This window comes from Coenobita brevimanus, chromosome 14, assembly GCF_032717465.1.
Source record: "Coenobita brevimanus isolate Jiangsu-jjx chromosome 14, ASM3271746v2, whole genome shotgun sequence".
In the NCBI taxonomy this organism is placed as follows: domain Eukaryota; kingdom Metazoa; phylum Arthropoda; class Malacostraca; order Decapoda; family Coenobitidae; genus Coenobita; species Coenobita brevimanus.
In genome coordinates, this window is record NC_136967.1 from 46,890,586 (window position 1) to 46,908,757 (window position 18,172).

An 18,172-nucleotide genomic window follows, 5' to 3' on the forward strand; every position below is an offset into this window, starting at 1 on the left:
AGTTGACGTATATATACGTCCACACGTTTTGTCACTGTCAGTCCCATTGACGTATATAAACGTGCATCAATTGCAAGGTCCCTATTTTGCACAATTTTCAATTTTCGAGCGTGATTTTTGGTGCATATACACGGGACACCTTCCTTTACAAGATACCAGGCAGAGACAGTGCCTTACCCCACATTACCTCCCCCCCCGTACGCCATTATCTCAGCAATTCACCTGTTACCAGTGACCTGGCCAAAAGACATGTTGTGCCACGGTACAAAATTCAGGGCCAGAGTGGTTCCCCAGTCGATGACAATGTATTTACATAACATTAGAGGAAGAAACAGTCAGAAATGATGATCAGGTAATGTCACCCAAAAAGGTCAGGTATGTTGATGTGTTTGGTGAGTGAAACAATGCTTATATTGCCTATATTACTGTGTGAAAAGCAGTATACCCTCGTACTACATATAAATTCGTACCAAATATATAAATACTGTTTATGAGTGGTGTGGAATAGTTACCTTCCCATAGAACTTGTTTTCTTTGGAGTGAGCCTAATAGAAAACCCAGTAAGGTAAGGGGTACTGCTACCTCTATCGAGTATTTTAAAACCTCTATGAATTTTCGATGTTTCTCACCAAAAGCGGAGGTTTGAGCCAAATTTTTTTTTTCCAAAATTGGTCAGGATTGGGGGGAATCAGTGGTGGAAAATCGGTCGGGACGGGGCGGGTTAAGTGACTTCTCAAAATATGCAGCCATAAAAGCTTGAAATTTCAAAGAGCATCAAGTGAACCCCAGAAGAATGTTATAGAGAAAACTATTAAAGGTAGAGTGGATCTATGCACACCATGGGGGGGGGAAGGCGCATATAAAATTGTAAAACGGTGTTAATTAACATACTTTTCATAAAATTTGCCACCATTTTGCTGAGGCATGCCTAAAAGTGTCACACTTAGAACCCATTTTTCTTTTAAATATGTCAGATACAGCAGATCTACACATATGCTAGGACAGTTGGGGAAAAATTAAGGGGTATTATTTATGTGTTGTTTTTCAGATTTTGCCCCTTCAATGGTAAAACTTTAAAGTTTTAGCATAAAAATACTGGGTTACCTCAAAAGTTATTTATTACGGAAATGTAATAAATGTTGTTTAACTGGCATTTTGAAAAAAAAAAAAATATGCAATTATATCATAGAAACAAGAAATATATCACTAAATTATTACCCAAACCAGATTATCTTGAAAATTACTGAAGCCACAGCGGACCTACGCACATCAAAGGAAAGGTTGCGCAAGAGCAGTTGCTATTACTTTAGTGGATGTCATCAAAATATAGCAGCCATATTGCTGAAAGTTGCCTAAAGACCCAGCTGAACATTAAAACTAAGTTTCCTTGGCAACTGCTACCCAAGCACATCGTTTGAAAGGTTAAATAACATCGTGGCCAAGCATGCATGCTCAGACACGTTCCAGTGTTAAAGAGTGGATTTCTTTAACGTCATTAAGTAAATTTCCAAGACTTATTATCTCTTAGTATGATGGTGTATTGTGCTTTTGATAATCTCCTGACGATTTTGTTCCCACAAGAATGTACATTAACTATTTAATAGTTAAAACAGTTATAAATCGATTCATTTCTTCACTTCCATGAATTTTCTTACTAGCTTTAACCTGTTATCTTTAAATGATTTCGTTAAGTGTAAGGAACATGTCTGGATCTATGAGGGATCCGTTTAGCATTTTTTTTTCTTTAGTCCCTTCTTTACTACGAGATTTCCTAAAATGGGCAGAATAATCCGAAATAATTCGTCTGTAAGTAGTACGAATTAAATCAAATTACATTGTACTGAACTGCTTAAACCAGTAAAGTGCACTTTGTGAGTTTGTGATGAGCGAGCAAGCATTTGTACAAACGTTTGTCATCATAATTTCGTCATGGTGTAAACCTTCAACATTTCCAGTGAGGTAGTTGAAAAATAACAGAAGAATAAATAACTAAAATATTTACTTTCTCACATTTTCCCTCTCTCACATTTTCTCTCTGGATGTGCATATAACGAGGGCCGTAGCATTTTCCACTCGCACAATGTTCAGTTCTCTGCTCCTGACTTGTCGTGTTAACGAACTGCGTCAGTAAACGCTAAGTTTTTGATTGAATGATAAGACCTAGAAATAGGGCGATTACCCCTCCTGATTTAACCTCCTAAACATACAAAAACCGATCATGTAAAATTATGAGCATAAAATCAGATATTTAATTGCTAGAATTCATGCAAGAAAAGATAGCGTTACAACAGGAAATCTTTTTGATTCGATCTGATAGTGGAGCCTGTCAATTGAAGCCCTCAGCACATTCCCTTGGAAAGCTGGGATTCCAAGGGGTTTCTTTGGTTCCGTGGGTAAATATAGAGTTAAAAACATAATCTGTTGAATGTATCTACTACCTGCTGAAGGAATCTCTTCTATACATCACATAGTAAAAAAGTTATATCAGCCTCTGAAAATCATCGTGGTCGGGCCATATCCTGTCGAGCTGGACCATGTGTCGTGCTGCTTATTTCTCAGCTGAACATAAACATTCCTTTGCTCGCTGCACTCACCATTTTTATTCTTTTAAATAAGAGAAAAGAGGAAGGAAAATAAATGAATAAAAAAAAAAAAAATCCATACACCAGATTACTGGTGTCCACTGTTCATAAATTAACTGTAACAGTTAGACTTGAACAGCTGTAGGTTGAAATGTGGAGGGAAACAACTCTGAGGAAGCGAGTTCCAGAGAGATGCAGTTCGGGGAATGAAAGAATTCTGATAGGCAGAAGTTCTGCAATATACCTGAGTGACATTCCAGTCATAAGCGCTACCAGATGCCTGTGTAGCACGATGTGGCACCATGGACACAACTTCGTCTGAGCATTTGACATAAAAATATCTGTAAAATAATGCAAGGGAGGCAACATTCCTTCTGACTTGTAGGGGAGGTAGTTCATTTGTAATGGCAGGGTTGTTAATAATTCTAACAGCTTTGTTCTGAATTTTGTCTGTTTGTTTTAATGCAACCTCTCCACATCCATTCCACAAGGGTGAGCAATATTCAAGCTGAGAGCGCACATGACTCTTATAAGTTATAGCTAACTGCTCATCAGTGAAGAAGTTACGGACTCTGTACAATAATCCACGTTTCTTTGAGGCGGTTTTAGCAAATGATCTAACATGAGAGGTCCAGCTGAGGGTGTTGTTAAGTTACATGCCATGAATTTCAATACTCTTGGAGATGGGAATATTAGTAGCACTGAAGGTAATGTATGAATCTGGCAATATCTGTCTATTAGCAAATTGTATATATTTAGTTTTACTAGCATTAAATGAGGCAAGGTTGTTTTGTCCCCATTAACTGATTGTAGATAGGTCTTGATTTATGGAGATGGCTGTACTGAGTTGAGAGGTAGAGATATTAGACACTGTAAGTGGGTGTCTAAATGTGAATATACTATGTAGTGTTGAGTCATCTGCATATGAGTGGATGGGATTGTGGGTGACAGATGGATAATTAATATGAACTTAGAATAGGTTTGGCACCAGAACTGATCCCTGCAGCACGCCGGTCTTAATTGAGTGGAAATTGGAATATACATCATCTACTTTTATTTTCCTGTCACTGAGATATGAGGAAATCAAAGGAACAAAAGACGTTAGACCATAGCAAGGGAGCTTGGACATCAGGGAACGGTGCCATACTCTGTTGAAAGCTTTAGAAACATCAAGGGCTACTGCATGAGTTCCTCCATGTAGGTCAATTGATTGATGCATGGTGTGAGTTAGGAGACTGAGTTTTTCTATGGTGGATCTTTCGTGGCGAAAACCATATTGTCTGTCACGAATTAAGTTGTTGGATTCCAGATGTTTAACAATGTGCTTATTAATTAAAGTTTCAAATACCTTACCAAGAGAAGATGTGACAGCTATTGGTCTGTAATCAGAGGGCTCAGAGGAACTTTCTTTCTTCGGAATTGGGTTGATATTGGCTTCTTTCCATGAATTTGGGAATGAAGAAGTACGTATGCATAGTCTGAATAATTTAGGTAGAACACAGGGAAGTTCAGGAGAACACTTTTTCAAAACAATTGGCAGAATTCCATCTGGAGCTTTGTTGGTAGGTAAATTGTCTAAGATGGATTTTACGTATCTTGTCTGTATTTTAAGAGGAGCAATTTCTGGAGAGTCAAGTTCCAGTACTGGGACATTCTGGCTGGGATCCTCTGTGGTGGAATTTCTGGCAAATGCATTGGCAATAATATCTGCTTTCCCACGCGGGTCATTTGTAATGTTGCCATCTGAAGATTTTAGTGGGGGAATGGATGATGACTTGTTAAAGTTATTATTGAAAGAATTTAGAGTTGACCAGAATATTCTACTGTCTTTAAGGTTGTTAAGTAGTTTTGATGCTTGCTTTTGAAGAAAGTTTGATTTAGCTAAATTTATTACAGCTTTTGCATGATCACTAGCAATTTTAAACTGAGAGAGTGGTTCAGATGTTTTAAATTTTAAGTAAGAGTTATATGCTAATGACTTTTGGACTGTTGCTCTGGCACAGTTGCCATCAAACCATTTTGGAGAGTTCGATCTTTTAGTGCACTGTTGAATTGGTATGAATAAATCCATACCAGCTAGTATTAAGTCACAAATGTGGGACTGGGTAGAATTGGGATCACTAGAGAAGAAAGACTACCATGGAATGTCAGCAAGAAAATTTCTAAATCCATCCTAGTTTGCCCCATCAAAGTGCCATCGGGTTACCCTGACAGGTTCAGAAAGGGAAGATGTGGGATGGTTAACTAATGAGGCTTTGATGAGATTGTGGTCGGAGGATCCAAGTGGTGACAGTACCTCTATCCTGTATTGATCTGGATTATTTGTCAGAATAAATCCAAGAGATGGGCATTATGGTCAGGATTATCAGGTAATGTGATTGGTTGCTTTACCAGCTGGGTGAGATTAAACGATTCTGCAAAGAGCTCGCACTCTAGACCAGCGTCGTCAGTCCTGGCAGAATGCAATAACCATTCAACATTATGTATGGTAAAATCACCGAAAATGGTAATTTCGGTGCTATGGACAAGGTTAAGGTTACTGAACTGTGTTGATATGGAATCAAATACACTGGGTTCCGGAGAAGCATTGGGAGGGCGATAGACTACACAAATATATTTGGGAATATGGGTGGCCTTCCATAGCTTCAGTTGCAACAAATGTCAGGAAGCCTTTCGATCACGTTATGCCACCAAGGGAAGTAGATTGGTCATCCACCCTTAAATGCACTGAATTATTGTAGCCTAACCTTAGGCCTCTACACCTGAAAGTGGGTGATATAGAGTTGGCTGTTCCGTTTTACTGTTACAGCCTTACTTTCCTTACAGCCTTATTTTCCTCCATCGACAACAATTAAATAATTTTTCCTTGTTGTGAATTTTGTGATTTATGTATTTTAAGTATTTTTCGAGACGTTTAATTAAGGTCATACTCAAGATGCTCTTCTCACATATCGAGGTTTATGTGTAAAGAGGCTTTAATAATTTGATAATACGGTGAATAGTTCTTCGATTGATTGTTTCAAGAAATAGCCATTAGCAATACCTAAGAACAGTTAACCAAGCTTAAGGCAGACTTCTAATAATGAAGCCGTTAATAAGGTCAATATTTAACCCCTCCCGCTCGAAATCTTTATCCTAAGCGGAATTCAGTCCCTTGGTGATAGCAAGAATATTATATATAAAATACGACATTGTCGAGAAAATGTAAAAATTGGTTTCTGCTTTGAATATCTTGTCGGTTCATGGTCTTTTTTTTTTTTTTTTTTTTTTTTTTTTTTTTTTGGTTAAGCTGAATAAATTTGTTTGGCAGCAGGAAGAATATAATATAATAATAGATGTCACTATAGTGAAGAGCGTAAATTTCCTGCTCTTGATGGATTTTTCCTTTCGTTATTTCATCCTCCAGACAACGATATATTGCTTCGCGAACATAAGCTACCATATGAGAGAGCATTTTACTAGCGACCATTCAACTCTTTAGAGGGCAGGTAGACGTACAGTTATTATATACTGGGGGTATCGTCTCACGATTTCTCTCAAATAATTATATTTAGTTGAGGGAAACTTCCATCCTCAAAACGGTCAGTGCATGTTTCCGCCGCGGCCTGGTTTCGAACTGAGACTCTGGACACAGATTTTGAGATGAACCTAGTTCTGAGCGACGATGGCTTTAGTGTTCTGTATTGAATTCCAAGTCATTAATAAATATCTTCTGCAAAGTTTCTGAGAAATAGAATTCGATGTGAACATCACTTGGGTGACAGAAGTTTGAAGCAAAGTACTGTACCTACAAAGTTATATCTGAAGTTTAATTAAAGTTCACAATACATAACTACAGTCAGCCCCTTAGTCTACGTATGTCATTTTCATTTAATTCATGTTAGTACATAATGATTTTATTAATTTTTGAGGCCAATATTTTTCGAAGAAGAGACCAATGAAAGTTAATTCTCCAACTGGAGATGTGGTGCCGGCTGTAATGGAACGGCCATGAATCAGTCAAGCAGGGAGGTGATTTAATCGCGTTTGTCCACCAATGAAAACATGACTGGCCTGGCAGTATGTTTTGTTTTGTTACTGTTGATAGTACCCCTTCCTATGCCAAAACTGGTTTCATTTGTTCACACGTTGGTTCCCCTGCTTTATGCACTAATGAAAATATACTGCTGGATTATTTGATAATCTTTTAACTGAAAATCCAGCATCACTTTGCTCTTGTGTTTGTGTTTTTGATAAATTTGTGTTCACTGCATCTCGGAATAAAAGGCGGAAATACGTCATGTTCTCATAATGTTTGTGTTCACTATATCTCGGAATAAATGGCGGGGAATATGTCGTGTTCTAATGAAGTTTGTGTTCATTGTAAGCCTCATTACGAACGAGTGATCGCAGCGAGCGAAGCAATGTTGACTGTACGTTCAGCTGAGAAATAAGCGACCTGAAACACGACTCGGCCAGGCCCAACCGCGATGGTTTTCAGAGGCTAATAACTGTTCTATTATGTGAGATAGAGAAGATATTCTTTCAGCAGGTAGTAGATACATTCAAAAGATTTTGTTTTTATCTACATATTTGCTTATGAAATCAAAGAAACCTCTTGGAATCCCAGCTTTCCAAGGGGATGTACCGAGGGCTTCGTTGACATGCTCCACCATGAAATCGAATGAAAAAAGATTCCCTGTTGTAACACTATGTTTTCTTGCATGAATTCTGACAATTAAGTATTGGATATTGAGTTCATAATTTCACATGAATGTTTTATTCTATGTTTCGGGGGCAAAATCAGCAAGAGTAATCACCCCATTTTTTTTTTTTTTTTTTTTTTCATTCGAGCAATAGCCAAGAGTTTACTGATACAGTTTGTTGACACGGGAAGTCGGGAGCAGAGAACTGTGCGCGTGTGATAAATGTTATGGCGCCTTGCTATATGCACATCCAGAAAGAAAGCTAGAAAGCTTGAGAGAGAGAAAAAGGGAGAAAGCTCAATTATTCTTCTATTATTGTTAAACTACCCCACCAGATATGTTGAAAATTTACACCAAGAAATTATCATGATAGGCGTATGCACAAACGCTCGTTCGCCCGTCAGGCACTCATAAAGTGCACTTTACTATGCATTACATTTTATTTAGATATGGCGAAAACATCCATTCTCTCATTTTTTTTTTCTCACTCTCTCAGTTTCTAACTCTAGCATTTTCTTTTCTCGTAATGGCCTCTTTGATCTCTTCCTTTCTTTCTCGAAATATTCTTTCCATCTCCTCTTACTTATATGACTGATCTTTCTTTGTCTCTCACATTGTAAGCTTTCTGTCATTCTCATTCTCTTCCTTTTAGTCATTTCCACTCTTTCTATAATTTCTCACTTTCACTTTCTCTCTCTCTCTCTCTCTTTTGTATCTCATTTTCTTACTTCCCGTCCCTCATATTCTGTCGTGTTCTCACTGTCATTCTCCCATTTTCTCTCATCATCTCAGTTTCACTCTCTGCTTAGTTTTTTCTCATTACTTGTGTTATATAAACCTTTATACTAGAATGAACGTATATTCTGTTTTATTCCTGGCACCACCATATGGTCATATTAATTTTCAAAGAGTCGTTTCAGTCTGGAGGCGATATATATAGGCTTTCTTCGCTTATTCACAGCGAGTTGGAATCTCGAAAGGTGAACAAAATCGTCTGGTCGAAGCAAGACTAAACGGATAAGACGCCATACTTCTCAAAGGGTTACTCGCCTTCACTCCGATACTGAAGCTGATGGGGAGAGGCGCCTTCAGTCTCTATCATACCAGCCATCCACATGCTTTCATACTATACTCATTTTATTCTTCCGATGGCCCACATTTTCATCCTTCACCGGCTTACTTCACGTAGCTCGGTGTCAGAAAGAGAGAGAGAGAGAGAGAGAGAGAGAGAGAGAGAGAGAGAGAGAGAGAGAGCTGTGGGTGGGATAGGTAGGCCGGGAGAGCCTTCATCTAATATACTATAATCATGTGTGTGTGTGTGTGTGTGTGTGTGTGTGTGTAGGTAGTGTAGCAAAAATTGGTAATAGGATTTTTATTAAACTTTGCAGGATGGTTGGAATTGGGTCCCAGATGGTCCAGTTTCAATTTTATGCCGACTGATATCATCTGATATGGTGTTATGGCCGCTAATAATTGTCCCATTGGTGCTACATTATTCACACGTGAAATAAGCGACGGGGCATTTTTGTGAAGTTTCATATTGCAGAGAGAGAGAGAAAGAGAGAGAGAGAGAGAGAGAGAGAGAGAGAGAGGAGGAGGAGAGAAGCAGGGGGTTGTAAATTTGCATTCCGATGTCTGTTACTTCAAGTGCTGCGAACAGATGATCTTATTCAGCAGAAAATTGTGGTAGCTGTGGCGGTGGTAACTGTGATGATGGTGGTGGTGGTGATTCAGGAATGACTTTCATTTGGGCAAATGCTTTCCAGACCAACAAGACAGCAAAACCATCCATCCATCCATCATCCAATCCTACATTGCCCCATGAGGAGCGTAGGAGCCCGGGGCTAGGCAGTTGGTCCCGACATTTAAGATGAGAGTGAAACACTTATTCCAAAGTAAAGCTGGCATCAGAGGGTGCTAAAATATGGGGAAGTGTTGAGAGGCCTGATAGGGCTGAGAGACCCTTTCTTGGCAATAACTTTCCCTCACTGTTAGAGAAGCAGTTCTTGGTATCTCTTCAGTATGGGTCGTTATAACTTTTGAGGTACTACTTTGTATTTATATATATATATATATATATATATATATATATATATATATATATATATATATATATATATATATATCATCAACCACTGCAAGTCCACTACTAAACAAAAGCCTCCCTCAGCCTTCTCCATGACTTCCTAGACTTAGCCAGTCTCTGTCATGTTTTTCCTTCAAAACCCCCCCCAACTCATCTCTTCACCTCCTGTCTGGCCTTTTTCTGCTACACTTACAAGCTCTTACAGTCCAGTCAGTCAGTCTCTTGCTCGATCGGCTATCCCTTGTTCTTGCTACATGATCTGCCCACATCCATTTCTGTTCTTTTATAACTTCTCTAATATCTTTGACTTTAGTCTGTTCTCTCACCCAAGTTGATCTTTTCCTGCCACTTCAATATATTCTCAACAATGTCTTTTCCATTGCCCTTTGAGAATGGATAAGTTGATTTTTCATCAGTTATTTCAGTTTCCAGGTCTCACAACCATACGTCAGAGCTGCTTTATATAATTTTCGTTTCATACATATTGGCAAGCTACTTTTCATGATGTTTCTATGTTTACCGAAAGCTTTCCACTGTGTAATGCGTCTTTTTTATTTCGGTATCATGGTCTTCTGCTAATTTTAGTATTTGCCCCAAGTGGCTGTACTCCTCGACTTCTTCAAGAATTTCTTCGCTTATTCTGGTGACGCTCTTTGGTGTGTTTTGAAACTCCAGTTCATCTATAGCCCGACTTTGAGACTTTCTCTCTTCAGATCGTATAACATTTCTTGTAATATCTCTGCTGATTTTGAGATTAGGATAATCCTAATGTCATCTGCAAATCTTAATTGGTTTACCCTTTCTCCATCTATGTTTACTCCTTTGTTTTCCCAGTCTAGCTTTCTAGGCATGCTCCAACCAATTTTAGTGAAATTATATCTCCCTGACGGACGCCCTACTCAGTCTTAATAGGTTGGGGGGGGCCCATTATCCACCCACTTACTGTAGTGATAGTCTGTTTTTAGGGTAGCTCTACATTGAGTGGCAAGCCAAATTATTTCCAGTACACCAGGAAAACATTTATAACGCTGGGTGGTAACCTTATAACCAACAAACACGCGTTCCCTACGTGACAACAAGTGGGTTGGCGGGGGGTTAGTGCCCCTTCCCAGAAAACAACTAACTAAAGATATGAATGAGAAGCCTCGGACCAGGACTGACCAAAAGGCGATGCCTAAGGACAGAACAAAAGACATGGTATGGATAGCTACATGGAATGTAAGGGGTGCAAATGATAAGGTGAAAGAGAGACAGATTGTTGAGGTGCTTGAGGGTGCAATAATGGATGAATGTGGATTAATTAACTGAAACTAAAATGGTGAGGTAAGACTGTGAGAGAATGGGAGTATGGATTGGGTATATGCGCGGGAGTAGGTGAGAATGAAAGGGCAAAAGAAGGAGTGTGTATTGTTGCGAATAACAGATGGAAGGAGAATATAAGAGAATATGGATCAGTTGGGTCAAGGATTTTGTGGGTAAGATTGAAAGCCGGACTGCAAATGTAGGCGATTGTGTGCATGTATGCACCAATGCAAGATCGTGCAAGCAGAGTGAGAGAAGAGTTCTGGACAAATGCGGAAGCGTGCATGGAAAAGTTTGAAAGGAATGAGAGAGTGTTTCTGATTAGATATATGAATGGAAAAGTAGGGAATGTGAAGGTGGATGGAGTAAATGGTGAGTGGTGTGTGCCTGCAGAGATGGATCACAATGGCCGCGCTTTAGTGGACATTTGTGCCGGGAGGGGGTTGGTGATAGCTATACCCTTTTCAGGGACAAAATGATCCATAGGTATACACTGAGAGTGGTGAGAAGGGTGGGTGGTGAACTGAATGAACGGAAGGCAGTGATTGATTATGTGTGTGTGGATGACAGGATGAGAAGGTGTGTAATCGATGCAAGAGTATATAGAGGCTGGAGGAGTAGACTTTCTGATGTCCAAATGAAATGGAGAAATAGAGGAAGGGAAGGACCGGATTGCAGTTCATACAAGGAGGGTGGAAAGGTTACAAGAGGATAAAAAAAAAAAAAGCTGAATATAAGAGAGAAGTGGAGAAGCGTTTGGCTAAATATGGATTTGAGCAGATGGGGGACGTGGAAGGTGTGTGCAAGATATTCACAGAAGAAATCTGTGCAGCATGTGAGGTGGTGTGTGGGATGAAGAGAAAACGAAAGAGGGTGCAAGGAACAGCATGGTGGAATGAAGAGGTGAGACAGGCTGTGTCACAAAAGAAGAAAGCATATACTGAGTGCATGAGAAACAGGGGTGTGGAAAAAGTTGAGAAATGGAAGAGAGAGTTATATGAAGAGAGGGGTGAAAAGATTAGTAAGAGTAAGAAGAGAGTGGATGAGGAATTTGAAAGGAATTTGAGTGTAAAAAATGGAGGGAATGTAACAAAATGTTCTGGAGAGAGGTAGGGAGCATTAGACAGGGTGCCAAAGAAGTTAATTGGAGAGTGAAAGATAAAAATGGTAGATTACTAGTGGAGAAGAGAAAAAGTGAGCAGGTGGAGAGAACAATTTGAGGAATTGCAGAACATAGAGATTGAAAGAAATGCGATGTAAGTGGCTGGAGAATAGCTGGGAGAAGGAGGGATGTGAGAAGAGAGGAAGAAATCAGTAGGATGGAAGTTGTGGAAGCAATAAAGAAAGTTAAAATGGGGAAAACCCCAGGAATTCATGGAGTGTGAGGTAAAATACTGAAGCATGGGGGAGAGATAGTAGTAGATTGGATGAGGAAGATGTGCAGATTGGCCTGAGAGGAATGTAGAGTTCCCGAGGACTGGAAAACAGATATAATTACTCCCCTGGACAAAGGAAAAGGGGAAAAAGAAGTATATGGTAATCATAGGGGCATTTGTCTTCTGTCATAAGAAAAGTATATGGCAGGATATTTATTGACAGAGTTAGGGAAATAACAGAGGAATTAGTTGGAGATGAACAGAGAGGTTTTAGGAAGGGAAGAGGTTGTGTAGATCAGATAGGCTATTCACTTAGATCTTTAGTGGAAAAGTTTGTAGAGAAGGGAAAGAAGTTGTATGCCGCATTCATGGATTTGGAGAAAGCATATGACAGGGTGGATAGACAAGGACTGTGGAAAGTGTTAAGAATATATGGAGTAGATGGGAAGCTGCTAAATGCCGTGAAGAGTTTGTAGAAAGGTGCTAAGGCTGCAGTGCTTGTGGATAGTAAACTGAGTGAATTTTTTTATGTGAAGGTTAAATTGAAACAGGGATGTGTCATGTCTCCGTGGTTGTTTTATCTGTATATGGATGGGATTATAAAAGAGATACAAGGCAGGGCAGTGGATATTGGAGCAGCCCTAATGAGAGAAGGCAGTGTTTGGAAACTCCCTGTACTGTTGATTCCAGATGATACTGCGTTGTTAAGTGAAGACGAAAGGGGAGCTGCAAGGCTTGGTGGATGAGTCTGGAAGAGTGTGTAAGAAACTGACTCTAAAGGTGAATGTAGGGAATAGTAAAGTTATTGTCTTTGAGTGAAGTGAAGTCGGTGAATGTACAGTGAGGCTGGATGAGAAGGAAATGGAAAATGTGAGTGCGTTTAAGTACTAGGGTATTGTGATGTGTAAGGATGGAAGTTTAAAGGGTGAAGTGCTTGAAAGGGTACAACAAGGTAGAAAAGTATGTTTTAGAGCAGTTTTCCGACGTTCTAATTTACTCCTTGTTCTCGCGTAGCAGCCGTGGGTCAGTGGGTTAGAGCGCTCCGCTCTGACCTAAGGGTCGGAAGATCGAATACCCAAGGGTCATTGGCAGACATCAGGAAGGGCATCCGGTCATAAAATGCTACACGCTCAGTCCAAAAGTCCTCTACCCCGGGGCAATGCCTTAGCCCTTCTGGGATACCTGGCGTAAAACCAATATTTTTTTTTTTTTACTCCTTGTTCTCGCAATGAATTTATAACTGCTATGTGCTTTACTGAGCCGAAAACTTTTTTTTTTTTTGTACTCCTTGTTCTCGCAATGATTTTATAACTGCCATGTGTTTTACTGAGTCGAAAGCCTTTTCATTATTTTTATGCAAGGGAGAAGGAACCAAAGGCCAGGAGCACGCAAACCGTTCCTTCCAAGGAAATAAAAAACAATACAACAGATAGCCATATTCAAGATCTGTTCATCGGGAGATGTCTGTACACACTGCGTCTGAATGACTGGAGATCATAGGAAGTAGGCAATATTCACAGAGGAAGACAATTCCTGAGCTGACCTGTTACATAAATGAAAAACTGGGAGTAATGGTTAACTCTTGCTTTAGAGAGTTGGACAGAAAAGAGATGAGAGTTTGTTGCTAAATGGGTACTACGCACCCGTCGTATAGGTGGAGGGATGCAAGCAGACAGTTCAGATGAGCAGTGACCATTGAAGCAGCGATAGAAAAGAGATAAAGATGCAACAATGCAGCTAAGAGACAGAGGGAGCCAGTAAGGGGAGGGAACAATTAAAAGGTGGAGAGTTAATGAGACAAAAAGCCTTTGAGTTCATCCGATTGAGAAGGGATGTATTTTGGGAGCCTCCCCACACATGAGAGTTGTACTCTACACAGGGACGAATATAGCTGTGTATAAAGTCAACACCTGTGCAGAGGTAAAGAAGGTATGGAGTCGGTTTAGCGCTCCTAATCTCTTGGAAGCAGATTTTACAAGAGATGTAATATGATCTTTCCAAGATATATCCCGAGAGAATGAAGCCCCAAGCATGTTTATGGATGGTGCAGGATTGAGCTGGATATTATTAAATATTAGAGGGTACTGCTGTAGAAGAGTTTGTTGGATTGACTGGTGAAAGAACTGGGTCTTTGATGCATTAAAAACAACGAGATTATTTTTACCCCAGTCAGAGATACGAGCCAAGTCAGACATTTGGTGTGCCATAGCCTCATCCCTTGTTTGTTGAAGTAAGTGATTGGATGGAGGTTGCGGGAACCGAATGGAAAGGTGAAGGGTGGAATCATCAGCATAGGAGTGGATAGGGTTAGATGTACAGCTTAAGCCATTGATGAATAAAAGAAAGAGAGTTGGTGATAGAACAGAGCCCTGAGGAACACCACTGATGATAGAGCTATAAAGGAGTACAAAGGAAAGCAAACAGCAACAGACCTTATGGTCCTTTCAAGGCTGTTTCTTACAGAGTAGACTATGATTAAGAGATCTAACTAAACATGCTGAAGGATAAGGATAGTAAAGCAAGAAGGCTCCCTCCGCCTCCAAACCCTCCAGTTAAAGCTGGTAAGAAAAAAGTGAGAAAAAACACCATGCAGCATGGAAAAACTGACATGGAAATTTCACAGGAAAGACTGCAAAGGAAAAGCTACATTCTTCAATACATTATCTATAAACCAGCAGCATGAATAACCTGAAAGAGTAAGTAGTAAAGTAATATGAATAATCGAATAAATAAATAACTAATGCATGACACTATGTACGGGTACGTTGAGTTAACAGGGCGTCTGCGGACACAGCGTGAAATTTGCACAGTGTGGATGTTCACAGGTGGTGTGGCAGCCTTGCCTGGCACTATTAAGGTAGGCAGCAGTCAATCAGGCAACAGCTCCATTCATTCCACTGAGACTAGGAACTTTCCCATGTGGGACAAGCACACAAGTCACCTCCTGAAGCAGTGACCCCTAGTAAATTAAAAAAATCTCGATGGTGGCCACTTAACTAACAGGGACCCTTAGTGATGCACAGCCCATCACAGGTCAAAAGTATGAGTAATGACCGTTAACTCAGGGCTATCTGTGCATATCCTAGTCTGAGAAGAATGGTAGCCATCTACAACAGCAGCTATAAAACGACCAGAAAGGAAGCTATAGATGAAGGCACAAATAGAAGGAAAGAAACCGTACAAAGACAGTTTGGAAATTAAAGATTTATGCCAGACTCGATCAAAAGCCTTTGAGATGTCAAGTGCAATGGCAAAGCCAAAGTCCCGAAAGGAGGATGACAAGGAGTCTGAAAAGTCAATGAGAAGATCGCCAGGGGAGCGTCCCTGACGGAACCCATGCTGATGATCAGAAAAAAGGTTGTGATTTCTCTGTTAAGAATAGCCTCGAAAACTTTTAAGACACATGACGTTAAAGCAACTGGGGGATAGTTAGAGGGATGGGAATGGTCACCTTTCTTTAGGACTGGCTGAATGAAAGCAAACTTCTGGCAAGAAGGAGAGGTACAAGTTGACAGACAAAGGCGAAAGAGTTTATCTAGGCTGGGTGTAAGCACAGAAGCACAGTTCTTGAGGACAACAGGAGGTTCCCCATCACGCCCATTTGCCTTGTTAGTACTGAGGCCAGTGATGGTAGAAAATACATCAGTTGAGGAAATTTTAATGGCAGCCATCAGAGGGGGAGGAATAGCACCGGAATCGATAAGATGGAATTGGAGGAGAAAGTCTGAGCAAAGAGATCTGCTTTATCAGTAGAAGAAAAAGCTACAGAGCCATCAGAGTAGCAAAAAGGAGGGAAGGATGATGAGATAAAGTTGTTAGAAAGGTTTTTGGCAAGGTTCCAGCAGGAACGGGAAGAATTCGAGTTGGAGAGTTGAGAGCATTTAGTACGGATGAAATTATTTTTAGCAGAGTGGAGAACAGACTTAGCACGATTCAGGGCAGAAACATGAAAAAGATGTTATTCAGGGATGGGTTGGTTCTGGTACCTTTTATAGGCCTTCTTCTTGTTGTGGACAGCATTAGAAAAAGCGAATAAACCAAGGCTTTTTTGCACTAGTCAAAGGATATGAGAGAGGAATGTATGCTTCTATGCCCTGGAGAATAACCTCCGTAATATGCATGACACACTCATTGGCTACTGTTGTACACATATACAAGTAATAGTTTTTTTGTAAGTCATTTTGCAGCCGCATCTTAACCTATACGCTATGATTCTATTTATCCTGTTAATTTTACATTATTTTGTTTCTTGATACAGCAAATGATAATATGCAGCTTAATGAGGGTTTCTTCTATCTATAAGGTTAGATACAGCTTCCAAAGTCCATTCTAGTCAATGACGTCTGTTTTACCTTATGTTTAACACTGACAGACAACTTTATTCGGCACAGAAAATGACTTCCGTCTTCCTTAGAAAGGTGTACCCTTCATAAACGCCTTCAGTACAGCTGAATTTTGTCAACTTTGAAAAATCTTGTGGAGGTGCTATGATACAGGAACGTCACTGTAGTGAACGGTTAGTAAGTTGCCAAAATATAAGTCGTCGTTGTCGTGTTTTCTTAAAGTCCATCTCTATAATCTTCCATTTTTTGTGCCCTATCCAGTGAGTGGTGGCCTCACCAAAACGACATTTGGTAGCATCATTCCCTACTCAATAACGATCTCTTTTCCACAATAAACTGCCTGTTTTTACACTCTAGGACCGGTCAGACTCCATGTTCACCCAGAAGTATAACTGGAGGATTAGCAATGACCTTGACTGTTTCAGACCGTATTTCAGGTATGGGTAGTTCTTCCTGACTCACATTTTTCCATATCCCTCTCATCGTCGCATATTCCCCCCTAAGTTGTCATTCGTTCCTTTCGCCTCACCGTCTCTCTCTCTCTCTCTCTCTCTCTCTCACGCACACACACTTTGACATATCTCTCATTTACAGTCCCCTTCCTCTGTCGAACAGTGATGACTTTCATCTCTAGTGTTTCACTTCTTCCCCTCCCTTTCCATTCTCACATTGTATCTCTCCCCTCCTGTCTGTATAGTTTTCCCGTCTCACTTCATTTACACTCTGCCTTATTTCTCACATTCTCATTGATCCTATTATATAATCATATTTCAGGGGCTTGAACGATGGGTGAATGAGAGTTAGGCACATTCATTTGGGCAGACTTTGGGTTAGTTTCTCATTTTTTAGTTTTTTTTTTCCCCTGGCTCTTTGGACCCTGTCTCACTCCATCAAAGTGCAGGAAAAGAGATATGGATGATGATGATCTGCATACCATCTTGTTGTGTGTGTGTGTGTGTGTGTGTGTGTGTGTGTGTGTGTGTGTGTGTGTGTGTGTGTGTGTGTGTGTGTGTGTCTGTGTGTGTGTGTGTGTGTATGTCTGTGTGTGTGTGCTTCTTCTTCATTTGAAAATATCAATATCACTGTAGTTCTCCCTAATCCATGCATCCATCTTAGCATCCACCTCTTGTGATGCATTCTTTGACCACCCAACAACACTTTCCTTATGAAAGAAACTCCCTTTGTTAGTCATGGGTACGATCGGAATGGATTTTTCTCGAGCCTTTATCGTCTCAAATTTCGTGTGTTCTGCGACCCTGTAGATGGGGAAATAGAATTGTTTCAGTCTTTTTTTTTCCATATTAATCAAGCCACTATATTCCTTTTACCATATGCTGTTGCTGTTATTTTGGGATACAGTGATCTAGGTTTATTGAGAGCATATTGCATACAGTTTCATAGGCTTAGCACCGTCTGTCTTAGGATGTATTTTTCACTTTGTTGTTGTTGTCTCCAGGTGTGATTTTACAAAGCAAAGGAGAAACATTTGGAATGGGAGAGTCTTTTTATGTAGCGTTCATGAACGCTTTCACCGTTAAAAGTCTTTCCTAACTTGAATGTAGTTGTCTGGGAAATAAAATATAGAAATGTACTTATATCAACGAGGAAAAAAGAGACACAAAAATCTTCTGAGCACTTTTCATGTATTCATACAGTATATTTTCATGTTTCCTCTTTCCTTGTGGACATCCGCATATCCGTGAATCATGGGTAATCAAGGGATTTACAGTATGTAGTCTAAAAATAAATCATCATATGCCATTGGTCTTATCTTTAAAATCCATCATCGTCAATACCA